The sequence below is a fragment of the Sitodiplosis mosellana genome, unplaced genomic scaffold, assembly GCF_009176505.1.
Source record: "Sitodiplosis mosellana isolate CC-2019 unplaced genomic scaffold, AAFC_SMos_1.0 Smas_scaffold_30, whole genome shotgun sequence".
Taxonomy (NCBI): domain Eukaryota; kingdom Metazoa; phylum Arthropoda; class Insecta; order Diptera; family Cecidomyiidae; genus Sitodiplosis; species Sitodiplosis mosellana.
In genome coordinates, this window is record NW_022595272.1 from 3,688,309 (window position 1) to 3,702,261 (window position 13,953).

The window sequence follows — 13,953 nt, forward strand, 5'->3', positions numbered from 1 at the left end:
GAGAGAGAGAGAGAGAGAGAGAGAGAGAGAGAGAGAGAGAGAGAGAGTGAGAGTGAGAGCGCGCGCACACACAATTTACGAACGCATATTTCACAAAACTTAATATCAAAATGTTGTACACAAATTGTTTCCAACGGTGATGCCAATAAAATTTTATGACTTTTAGGTGACATCTAAATTCATAGTAAGTGCAGCTCAGTCTGTCGCACAATACCGACCCAAACCAGGTGAGAGAGACCGCCGTGTGTGTGTGTGTGTGTGTATTTGTGTGGTTCTAGCGTTATGACAGCACACCAGAAAATTGATTATTATACAAAATTTCATCATAAAAACCAAATATGAATGTGTTTGCTCCGCTGTGCTCGGAATTAACAACAATTATAGCGCCATTGTTGCTGACCATAACTTTTATTTAGTTTGCATCGGATCGGCGAGTAGAAATTGCATTTCCAGTTTTATGTAACGAAAAAAAGTATAATTTTTAAACCGCACCTAGCTCTCTAACTTTTCAGCTCGGGCGATTGAGTTTTTTTTCTCTCTTCTTGTGTTCGTTGGGTGGTTTTCGTTGTTGCAACAATGACTATTTGTTCGTTTTTCTTTCATGTGCCTTTTAGAACAGCAACGGCGCTCGTTTGTTGACTCCGTTCATTTGCATGCGTTTGTGGTGTATGTGTGTGTGTGTGTGTGTATGAGCTCGGTGCTGGTTTAATTTGAGCAAGAAATGCATTAGCGTAACTAAAAGCAACACAACACAAGCCAGGCTAATGTGACGCTATTGTTGGGGCTTTTGTTTTTTCTTCCCCTTCTTCTGCTCCTCCGTCTTCTTTGTTCTGTTCTTTAAAACGTTAGTCAGGTAGAAGAAGCATAATATTGCACAAGTTTTCCAGTAATTTTCCTTTACAACTTTTGCATGCGCCTCTTGTGCACACTGCATATTGGTTTCTTACGACGCTTTCAAAGTAAACCATTCCGTTTTGTTTCCTTTCAGCATCATTCACTCCTTAATATTTTTCGCGATGCGTACAATTTTTGAAGTCTTTTTTGCTTTGCTTCGCTTTGTTGCTGTTGCTGTTGTCAAAGTCTTAGCGATGCATTTATCAAATGAAGGATAGCGAGCGGTAAAAAACGAAACAAACAAAAAATGTGAACGAACAAAATGTTGTTTACATTCTGTTACACACGGTGTGTGTATGTGTTGGATGTTAATGTAAGCACTGGCTACAAGGGTGTATCTATATTGCCATACCAATTATACATATATACATACATACAATACACCTATACCGGTTGAACTATAAAAACACAACACTTACCGTGCGTTCTTAATCGAAACTAACCAGATGCTTCAGTCGGGACAGCATGCAAAAAAGCTGCTTTCATCGGAACTCACAAGCTGATTTAATACTTTTTCTACCTCGGGAAGTTTTGCGATTCACCTTTCTTTTGCATCATCGTTTGCTCACTCTGTCTCATCCGCCCTTGTCTCCTCCACACTCGTATTCTGTGCAATATTCCGCTCGACGCCCGTGCACTCATCTCATTGATGTCCAAGGGTTTGAATACTTGACTTTTAATATTTTCATGTAAGCTCAAGCACATAAGCATGCTGTGCCACGCACATCCATTCACATACAAATACCGAAATAAACGCATAAATATTAAGCAAATAACATACATTTTCGGAATTTACGATCACTCGAGGTGCACTGCCAACCAGCCACATTTCCATCTCCATGCATATATATGAGTGTTTGCTCTATTTTTCTCTCTCCGTGGCAAGTTTCACTACATCGCTTCAACTAGTGAAAATCAACCACTCATATTTCTATCTATAAATTTGCTCGGTGTTTTTTCTCTTTCGTCTTTTGCATTTTGTGTGCGCGATTGAAGAGACAAGGGCTGCGACGAGCACCGAGTGGTGGTGGTATCTTGGATGGCGGTTTGTTTGGTTTGCGATGCAATATTTTGCTATGCGATATTCCTGATGTGGGTAAAAAAAAAACACGCCGACAATGTCTTGTCATAAAATTTCTTGCATGAAAATATTTCAAAATTAAAATCGTAAAACACAAGCGCAGTGTGAGAGTCGACGGAACAATGTCATTCAACTGAAAAGGCGAATGCGTTCCGCGCGGAGCATTTTTTTTTTCTCGTTTGCTCGTTGGTTCGCTCGCTCAAAACAATTCCTGAATAACTAGTTTCCATAGTGAAAATTTCATTATTTAAACTCTTCTTCGCTTTATCCTTTGCGAATGTGATTTCGTTGCACTCATTTTGCCTGTTGTTGTTGCACCCGCTGGTTCCTTTTCCGTGCAAATTATTTCGAAACAAGCAAACAATTTCCGTCAATTGTCTCTCACATACAAAATACATGATCGTCTTTTTTACACGTGTGGGTGTGGGTGCGCTCATGTTCACCTTTATTCATGAAAAATTATTTATTGAATTTTTGGCCATTGAATGGCAAAACTTTTTCTGGTGAAATCAATTTCGCATAAACGAAAGCGCTGACAAACACTCCTTTCATGAATGTTTGTACAGAGAGAGCGATAGAAAGACCAAAAGAAATGGGGAAAAAATGAACCGCAGCATCAATGGCAGCCGCGAGAGTTAAAGAGTAAGAAAAAAGTCGATGCAGTGAATGTTAGGGTTTCGTTTGATTTTGTGGTAGTTTTGGTAAAATAGTTGCTAACTTGAAGTTGCCGGCAGCGATATACGATAACAGTTACAAGTGGGCGAGCGTCGCACATGAATTGGCCCGTGTGAGTGAGTGTATGATGCATATATATATATAAGTCATTACATCGTTGAGTCAAAAAGTTTTATTTTTTTGTTTGGCCGCCGCCGCCCCATCGAGCAGGAAAAAAAAACTTTGTTCATTGACTTTCTTTGCCTTTTCCATTGAATTTTTGTTCGATACTTCGGCTTCCTGATTCCACCATTTCCTCGTACCAATTTTTGGCAGTTGCCTACACACACACATACTTCCTTCTATTGGCCCGTTCCGTATTTCTGCCGAGTAAAAGAAGAACTTATTGCACAGATTCTTAATGTGGAATGTGTTAAATAATTAGATGACACCAAAAGTTTTGCAATCCAGAACTGCCGAAGTTGTGCCAAAGCGAGAGAATGTTGTTTACAAATTTATGACGCGTAGCGAATGCGAATGTGGGCGAAAGAAAGTGAAGTTATTTTGAAATACGACGAAAGTAAACAAGCACACCATGTCAAGACATCGACGCTGGCTGTTTGTCGAGTGCGAGGGATACAGGTGCGCATACCGTGCGTTCCGCAAAATGTTTGATGTTTACGGCAATGAAATTTATTAATATTCAAAATGTATATCTGCTCTGCTCAGCTTTTGGTAAATACAAAAATGTAAACATTTGCTATTTTCACACTCTTATCACATTCGTCTCTTTATCTGCTGATTTACGTGGCTTATGGCCCATATATTTATTAAATCACTTACTTCGATTGTAATCCACAATAATTTTTGCAAATGATGTGCACATAAGTTGTACAAATGAAGATTCACGAAGCCACCACTAGCACCGCTGCTTCTGCTGTTGCTGCCATTGCCAACAGCATTGAGTGTATGCTGTTATATTTTGGGTGGCGTCCCGATCGCTATTCGCCAAGTGAAAGAAAAACCAGCCGATTTATTCACGACAGCCAACAAATCATAGAAGAAGTAACTTGCACGATTTAACGCTACATATTTTTTGCCATCTGCAGGTAATTATTACACTTTCATACGTGAATTGTGAATATTACTTTGGTGATGGCGAAAAAATGAGCGGCGGTAAATACACACAGCCGTTGTAAGGTTAGTTCATTATTCATCGATGATTTAGTGTCGAGCTTGTGGAATCATTAGCAAAGAATACTTGAAGTTTTTCTTCTGTACGCTGCTCGATTTAGTTAGAATCGTTCTCCTTCTCTCTTTTTCTCCCTCGTTCACATATGGAACAATTGAGCGCGTGCGCTCGCTATTTTCTGATGTTTTTACTAGGCACAACAGTTATGATGAACACACCTTCGAACAGGAAGAAGTTTTTGACATGATGGAATTGGGCGGCTGCAACGCCACTAGTTGCGAGTGCTTTCAATTCGTTTCACATACAAAATCTTGCCTGCAGAAATAAATAATTTCGCGTTGGATATTAATTTTATTTTTTAAGACGAACAACTTAATAAATAACCGTGTACAGCCGCACATTGTCTTTCCGAAATGACGTGCCAACCTGCCAACGGTACATAATCTGTGGTTCCCTTGTGTGTAGCATTCATTTTTTTTTCTCCATCTCCTTTGGTTTGACGTTACTAAGCAGCCTGTATGTGCCGTGATCCACTTGTCAGTGTTTATGTTCTGAGCTGTCGGCGTGTGAGTGTTAGAATTTTGGAGCCAGTGTGCTGAGCGAAACCAAAGACTAATAAGAAGTTTCGAAGCGAAACGAAGAGAGATGAAATTAAAATGTTTAATTAAAACATGCATTTTAATTAGTAACGAAGGTGTACCGAAATTTTCGTTTATTCTTACCGATTTATCAGGCAACTTTATTCGTCGACATATTCAGCCATGTTCACGGCACTTCATATAGAGAGAAGCATGCTGTCACACAAAGCATTCTGGAGGGCGGCTCAAGTGTTGCAAAAGCTTGAGCGAGAGAAAAATTTGGCTGGAAGAAAAATTGGCAAAAGCAACGCAAATAATATATGAAATGTTGTATTTGTGTATGAATTGTGAAACATGTGTAGTATATGCGTCGTTAGTTAGTTCGATTTAAGGAGGTGATCCAGTGCTGCAGGCGAATGCCTTTCTTTCGCTTTCTCCATTCCGCTCTCTTTCTCAGTCTCGCTCGTCGACACCAAAAAAGAAGATATAATATGGATCTTGCGTTCAGCCACTTTTAATTAACTATTCAAAGCTGTGCATGTATTTGTTGAGTTTTTAACATGCACATTCATATTTTGAAATTTCATTGAGAAGACGACCGTACGAACAAAAGACACACACACACACAATACACGAAGCAATAATGACGAGGACGAGAGAACACACCAATCCGTTCCTAAGCATACACACACACACACATCTTTCTAAACAATAAGAGATTGCGTCAACAAAGTGTTTCACAGAAAATTTTGCAGATAAAACGTGGTTTACGTTCATCAAATAAAAGGAAGTAGCTGCTTCTGGTGCTGTTGCTAAAGACAAAGTCTTTCTCAGATGGAAAACTGTTCAGTTGAGTGCCATGGCATATATTTATGGTTTACAATATCAAAGTGAAGAGTTTCCTTTTTCATATAGCTCTCGTTCACTCTCTCTCTTCATTTGGCATTGTGTCTTGTATGAAAAGCGCACTGTACACCCAAAGAGACGACCAAATACGACACCGTATAAAATTTACTTTGCATACATGACATAAAGATGCGACGAGATGGTTTTTATGCAAGGATAAGCTTCGAATAACTTGGCTCTTTCGAATGTGTGTGTATGTGTAATGTGTATATATTTTATGTTTCGAAATTAGAGCATTTCGTTTGGAGTCTCTTGTGTGTACTTTAATAAGTGAAAAATATATGTTCCACCATTCCACATTTTCATCGCCGTATATATATATTGTGTGTTGATTCGCTTGCATACACACATACAAAATCCCTCAACGAAACCAAATACACATTCATAATTCCATCAAAATTTTGCGCTTTTGAGCGCTTCACGCGGGTGAGTGAGAGGAAACGAGACCGGGAGCATAAAAAACGATAACTTTCCGCAACAATATTGTTACAAAATAATAAAGCCGCTTGCGTTCCATATCATGATCACTTCATTAGTGTTCATTAAACATAAATAAAACAAGTTTTCTACAAGCCAAATGCAAAACAAAAAATATATACATACATATATACGTAAGTAATATTCTCTCTTCCACAAAGACCAGCACCATTCATTCATTCTCGGCACGGATTGAGCGCATCTAGATGAATATCGTTTGTCGAATTTGCATAAATTACGATTGAATGCAACTTTGTAATTAAATCAGCGGAACACTATAGGAAAAAATTAGCCAAATTCTTCATCGCACTCGGATCCACTGCGGGAAGTGAGTGTGTGAGAGAGAGAGAGAGCAAGAGGGGTGACATTATACATGGTTACATGAAACATCATGTGGGAATAATGAGCCATTCGACATTATGTCACTCAGCCACACATTTTTGTGATGAACCGTTATCCGTTAAGACGATACAACTTTAATTATGTTCATTAGATTCAAAAAATAGTGTAATTTATTTATGAAGTTTGGCGCCGCTTGATGAGCAATACATGTTCCATGTTCAGTTTGTCAAGTAATAAGGCAATAGCGATGGATTAATCAAGAGCGCGGCTGTCATCGTAAAACCACGACTCATCACTAAATCAATCTCTCACGGCAAGTAAATGTGTACGAAATGCATGAATGTGTATGCACGCATACGGCATGATTGAGCTGTGCCCAGGAGAAAAAAGCACAATCTGGGAATGTAATTAAAAAATCAGTTGAGATTGACTGAAGCTTGAGTTTGTGGTAATGAGGAATCTCATCGATCGATGTTTCAAATCGAGCAGCTGTAAAAAATCTGTGTGTACACTTGAACCTGTTCTCACTTGAAGATCGTAATCATAGCTGTAGGTATCAATGTGTACAGACGACACATAAGAATTGTAACCTTCAGTTCCAAACGAAATATTTTCATCATTGCCTTGGCCATATACATACATCACGATAAGGAAAATATCGGGTATACTTTTAATGAGTAGCCACATACAATAAATCAATAAAGAAATATTTAAATCGCTCGGTTCGATTCGGTCATTAATCAATTTCGGATCGAATTAAACTCATGACTTCCAAACGAATGAATGACCAAACATGAGTCTTCTTTTCTTCGTTTAATTTGTTTGGTTTCGTTCGACATTTGAATTCAATTTATGAATCCTTTTTTTTTTACAATGCCAAAGAATTCAATCTTTGTCAAATGCTGATTATGATGGAATGGTTTCGATACTCATTCGTTTAAATCGTATTCATTTCGAGACGAAGAGAGATAGAGCGAGAGAGAGAGAGAGAGAGAGAGATCGCATCCCGAAAAAGTCACGACTCACGATGCAATCTAAAAATAGCCAAATTTTATTTAGCATATCGAATGAGCAAATTGAATTAATTTGTGAATTGAATTTTCAATGGAAACCATGCATGTTTGGCAATATGACGATCAGCATAACCCGAAATAATCTGAAAAAGCGACTCGTACTGTGAAATATTCACAAATGAGCGCGGAAGTGTGCACGGGATGCTGAAAGGGAAATGACATCAAGTGGTATGAAAAAAAAACTATTAGCTTTTAATAACTCCGAGCGCAACCGTTTCGAGCGGATAGAATGCAGCCAGCAAAGAAGAATGTCCAGCAGCACACAACTATATTGCACTTGACAGATGCGAATGATTTATTTATTTCACAATTCATAATTCATAATTCGATTATTAATTTAAAAAAATGTTTCCAATGTGTGCTCGCGTCGCTTGTGTGGCACCGCCGCTTTTAAATACCATGCATTCTACTTGTTTTTTGTCTGATACTTTCTGTCTGTGTTGTCGCCTGCCTGCAATGACTCGCTATCTAAGCAACAATCTACTGTAAAATGTCAGCAGAGACGAAAAAACGAGCCAAACGACGATGGCGACAATTTAATGGAACCATAAAAAGAATTAAAAAAAACTGTATGAACGAGATCGAATGGAATGAGATACATAAAAAATGATGCAAATTCATTTTATTGACAATGGATTAGGTTCGGAATGGAGTAGCCATTTGGCTGTGAATTGGAAAAAAAGAGCATCGCACACATACACTCACACAGTGACATTTTTGGAGCACAGCTCTCGTGCCAAACAAAATGAATGGGTTTTTCATGAGCGAATGAGTGACTCCAAGCTTTTGACTGCTCAATTTATTGAGCGCTGTGTCGTCGTTGTCGTTTTTTTTCATTTCTGTACACCAACGATCAAATTAACCTACATCGCGTCCGAATCATTTTGAGCAAATTCAATTTATCATTTTAAATGAGTGTGTCTGTTTCACTGTTGTTCGAACAATAAAATTTCATTTAACCGATTTACTCGTCAAAAATGTAAACAAAATTTATTGAGCAGCTAGAAAAGAAACATTTGTTTTACACACTCTCGCTGTGTCTCTTCCGTACCTGGCACCTTTTTTCCAGTTGTAGTAACACACATCAACAATTCTCATGACACTTGGAATTATTAATTTTCCCTTAGATCCACCTGTCTCGTGCGCTGCATTCCGTACCAAAAAGCTTCAAAATGTTTGCGTGACAGACGAAAAATGGCCTAAAATTTTGTATTTCGTATTCGAGTTGGGTGAACGAGAGAGAAAAAATTTAATTTTCCATTTGATCTAGTTTCTCTCTGGTCGGCACTTTGTTCAGTCACCTTCTCGAAATTAAATCTTCTTCAGTCCTTTTTTCTCTACGCACCGTCTCTCTTCACTCTCTTCACATGCCGTGTGTAAAGAATAAATAAGAAAAATTGTGCTCACCAAAAGAATAAAGTCAATAAAGCCTTTTTGTTGAAGGTTGGCGGTTGGTTGGCCAAAATGCTTATTTTCGCTGATGCAAATCGACTTGGTTATATTGGCTTTTATGGTATAGACCACAACAAGCATCATCCATCATGTGTTACAGCATTTTTCTTCACCGGTTTTTTTTTCTCACTCTACTCGTTGGCGCATTTTTTTTATTAGGGCCATTGCACGAGGCCATTGTCAGATTTATGTTTATTTCGGTTGGCAAAGCAAATAAACAAAATTTATTATCGAATGGAGGTTTCAATTATTTCATATTTTCAACGATAATTCCGTGTGTATGTTTTTGGGTAAAACGTTGTAAGTTGATGAATTTTCCGAATGTCTACAGTCTAGACGGTGGATATCTCTATAAATTTTCGCCGAAAATCCGATAAATATGCGGGCTCCATGCATTCTAAACAGTTTTCACTTGTGCGAGATACTTTATCGGTACACACACAGAGACTTGTGCTCTCGAGGAAAACATGCTTTCTTCCACCCTCTCGTTCTCTCATTCTCTAAGAAAGTTGGCGAAAAGTTATCGCAAAGTGGACACAAATGTTGAACATATGCACGTTTTCCCAGAACGTATGCCCATATGGTCACAATAAAGCTGAACATTATCGTGACATTTATTCGCTTACATCTCGAATATGCTATCAAATCATAACGCCTTTCAAATGCATTTTAGCCTGAATCACAACAATAAAAAGTATTTCATCGCAAAAATGGTGACATTTGTTTAGTTTTATGCACACACACACATGTAAGTCACATGCGACGCCTTACCGACTTTTCGACAAAGAAAAAGAAGAAGGCACTGTTTTGCACTTTAGGCAGGCAACCGACAGAAACAAGGAAAACCAAATGAATTGAACGCAATGGCGCATACAGTTCGAGAAGAATCTGCACAAAATTGAATTCATTACGGAAATACGAAGCTAGGAAATTCTTAGGAAAACCATAAGTTTAGCATCATTTGCAAAACGATAAGAACTTACTTCCGAATAATAAGAAACGAATTCATTTCGAATAATAAATTTTTGCCGATGCGCAACCGAACATTTTCGCCTGGCTTCTTTGCCTATCTCTCTCTCTCTATCTCGCAAAATAATAATTAAATTGCATGTTGCATATTATTCTTAGCTGGTGTGTTGTCGACTCTCTCAATTCATCGCACATTTGCACAAAAGTTAAATACTTTTCACTTTTCCTATTGTGAATGTTTCATGAAAATGCTCGGCAACTTTTTGTGTGATGCACATGAATCCGATTTAGAGAGTTAACTTTGTTGGATTTTTTTTTCTGGTGCGCTACCGTTGCTGCTGCTTGCTCTCTCCCTGTGTGTCGTCACACGTACGCCATATTTGCTTTTGTAACAACTTGTTAACGCTTTTGCTGTTGTATATGCTTGTGTTTCTGTGTATGTTTGCGCGCGTGTGTGGTGGTTGAAATGAATTTGGCTGTGTATTTTCGGTACTCGACTCGGGGGCTAGAAACAATGATTTTTCAATAAAAACACACGCACCGAGCTTCGTATGCAAGCAAAATGCAATTATTATTTATTTGCATGTTGCATTTATATGCAAATGTTTCTATTCTATGAATGAATTACGATTATTTATTCAAATTCAGCACCTTTTCCACACAACACACACTCTTTCCCGCTACATCTGTGCAACCCAAAAATATAAATACAAAACTTCAAACAAAAAAAATTGTGACATTCCAAAAATTGTGCCAGTTCGTATTCATATGAATTCAGTTTGAGCACAATAATTAATGCTGCTCAACGAAACAAATGTTCAAGAGAGAGAGAGAGAGGGAGAGAGAGAAAATGGAATCAAAGGAAATTTTTACGGAAATGAAGAACAAACTTATGGCATTTCCATTGTCTGTTTGCTCAACACAAATGTGTTTAATGGAAATTGCCATTTTCTTTTCACTGCACGTGTGAGTAAATGTAGATAAATGTTGCCAAATGCAGTGGCAATCAGCCCAAGAACAGCAACATCAACTATTCAAAATTAATTATTTTAAACAAAATTCCAACTGGCGGGAATTTGACGGTATGCTCAATCATTTGCAATTGTATTCGTTGAAATATTTTCCCTTCTCTTCTCTCTCTCTCTCTCTCTCTCTCTCTCTCTCTCTCTCTCTCTTGCCGTCTTTCTTCCTCTCTTTCTTTCAACAAAACTGAGACGCATCGCGCAATTAATTCACTTGAAATGTGTCAACAGGATTACGTGGAAGAATTTGGTCTCAGAATTTGGTCTGGAAGAATTTACTCGAAATAGTCTGGATGCGCTTAAAATGTGACGCAGAGGGTCTCCATCGAAAATACGCTTCCAAAAAGTCTGAACCACGTGAAGAGCCAAAGGTGGTGAAAGCGAAAATTGCAAGCGAAATGAAACTTTAAATCTGAGCAAACGCTGTTCATATGCTCATGTCAAGCGGAAATATGCGAAATAAGCAGCAATAGAAAATGCATTTGACTTCAAGCTGAGCACAAAAGAAATTGCACCATTTTTGGTTATTGTTTCATTGTTGTGCACTGTCGACAGTCATTGCGACCGCCGCCGCTGCCGCTGATGCACATTGCCAACCAAATAACCAGAAATGAACACCGAAAAATACACAGCAAACGCAAAGAAAGATTATAAAAGTCTTCGTCGTTGATGTTTTAGCATGTAAAATGGCAATTTTCAATTTTCATGTCGGGCTCATTGGTGTGTGAGTGAGTGTGTTCTAATTTCGATTATAAGGTGCGAGACCGTTTATTTCGTACCGTCATCATCATTGTCGAGCACTGAGTCGTTCCCTGTCTCACTGTGTGTCGGTGAGCCAAAAACTGCATAATAATGCATACATTTAATTGAATCGTGAATAAAACGTTGTTTCGAGTAACTCAAAATAATTAAATTCACACAACAGCCACAAACAAAACAATCATTTTATTCCATTACCTCAGCCAGATCAAATCTCTCTCTTACTCATTCACTCATTCACTGGTTCGCCCATTGCTCAGGTGCAAATATGCACAATGCCAATGGAATTTCACACGCTTTTTCAAATGCATCCATTTTCACTTCACACATTCGTCTCTTTTGGCTCAATGCATCTTGTTTGTTATTGTTTCAAATCATCGTAAGCGTAAGCAAATGTTTAGTGGCGCACAAGTTTGCCCGGTGTTGAGAACTCTATGGGAATGCCATGGAAAATGAACAAAACAGAAAATGAGAGAGGAGTAAAAGAGAGAGAGAGAGAGAGAGAGAGAGAGAGAGAGAGAGAGATAGAGAGAGAGAGAGAGAGAGAGAGAGAGAGAAAAGTCGGAAATTTGCATTGAACATTCAACCAAGGAGTGAATATATGTGTGAATGCATGTGCAAGTGCAAAAAGCACGCAGAATTTAGTGCAATTGATTTAGATGAGGTGATGTTTGATAACCGGTAAAAATGGGCGCATTTCAATGCGCACATAAGCTCAACAACGATAACATTATGGCATTGTTGGAAAAACTTTGGTGCTTATTGATAATGAAAACTTGTGTTTGGTTTCCTGTTCACTTCATGTTTTTTTCGAAGTTGTGTGCGTTGTGAGAACGATATGCAAGTTAGGTTTTGTGGCTCTCATGCTTCTGGTTTTTTTTTACATTTTACTTTGCTCGCCTGCTTGCTTGCTTCTTTCTCTCGTTTTTCCAATTTGCGATTTGTTCTAGTTTTACTTTTCTCGCACGTATGCAATTGTGAAATAGTTTTCTATGCTGTGCATATAATTAAAATCAGTGTGCGCGCGAAATTTCCGTGTACGTCGACCCCGAACTGCTGCCGCTCTGTTGCTGTTACTGTTGATTGCCGCAGCTAGCTCGCAGTATACTGACACACTTTTTCGTTAACTGACACCTCATTGTGCTACTGCGCTACCGTATCTCACTCTTTTTCTTCGACTCTTTTTCCATCGTTCTGGATTGCTCTTTTACTGCGGCTGCCGAAGCTGAAAGACGCGGTAATAAAATTATTAAAACGAATGTTCAATTTTTCACACTCATTAGTGAAGAATGCGTACCGCTGGCCGAAAATTATAACAAAGCGATTATTCAATCGGCTTTGAAGAGAGAGAGAAAAGCACATTCTGATGCGTGTATGTGATTTGTAAATATGCAAATCATCGAAAGTGCTAACACGTTATGATCGCTCTTTGTTTGATGGTTTTGACACTCAATGTCAAACAATAGCCTCGATTTTACCGTCGATCTCATTCATATTGACCCACTGTGAAAAGGGTCAATTGTTTAGTTCATAATACAAATAGAAAAAAAACGGCCGAAATGTCAAAATATTATTCACACTTTTATTAGTGAAAATTGGCTTGAGGGCAATCAACATCGGTTTGAAACGTTCAAGCAAATTTTTGCCTCGCAAAATCTCTCAACGGTAACATTCCGAGGAATTTTTCTACAATTCAATGTAAACGAACAAAAAATGTTCCGAGACTGAAACCGTACGGTGATATTTCGTGACTACGAAATTGGTTAACGTTCCAATCCTATGGACGCTGCCATATTGAAAATTTACGTGCGATATGGTGCACGCACTCAATAGTTCCACCTATTTTAATAAGGAATCTATGTAGGGGGCGCTGCCACATCGTCATTTACATCGACTCAAGTATCGTCAAATATAATAACATTGTTTATATTGGCTTTTAGCGCAGTACGACTGAAACCAAATAATAATGGGAACGGAAAACAATCGTGCAGTTTTAATTAAATGCATTGATAAATAATTGTTTTTATTTTTGTTGCATTTTAAATAAACGGTTTTGTACGCTTATTGATTCGGCATACGCGTGCACACATATTCAAAATTCATCCAATTAAATTATATTTTCATACGAATCGCGCACTTCTCGTCGAAGATCCGACAATTTTAATGTGAAAACTGTTAATGCAGCCACCAGAAGCAACAACAAATCCGGCCAATTTAATCAGACTGCATTTTTATCTTTCGGCAGGCATGTTCGGTAATCCAAAATATGCAAATAAATTTGAGCAATTAAAATATCCTTTTTCGTGTCATCGATGTAGTCGTCGTCGTCGTCGGCAGCGCATATACATCCGGATCACTCTTTTTTTACGCAACGGTGATGAGTCAGGGTACTGTATTTCAAAGTTTTCTACATAAACCGTCATTGAATAATTAAATTCAGCCGAATTGTTTAACATCCTCGCAGCGAGAACCGTGTTCATTTGATGCAAGTGCGAAAATGGTTTTATCGCACCTTCGCTCATTTTTTTCTTTAGATTTTGAAAAAAGAATAAAT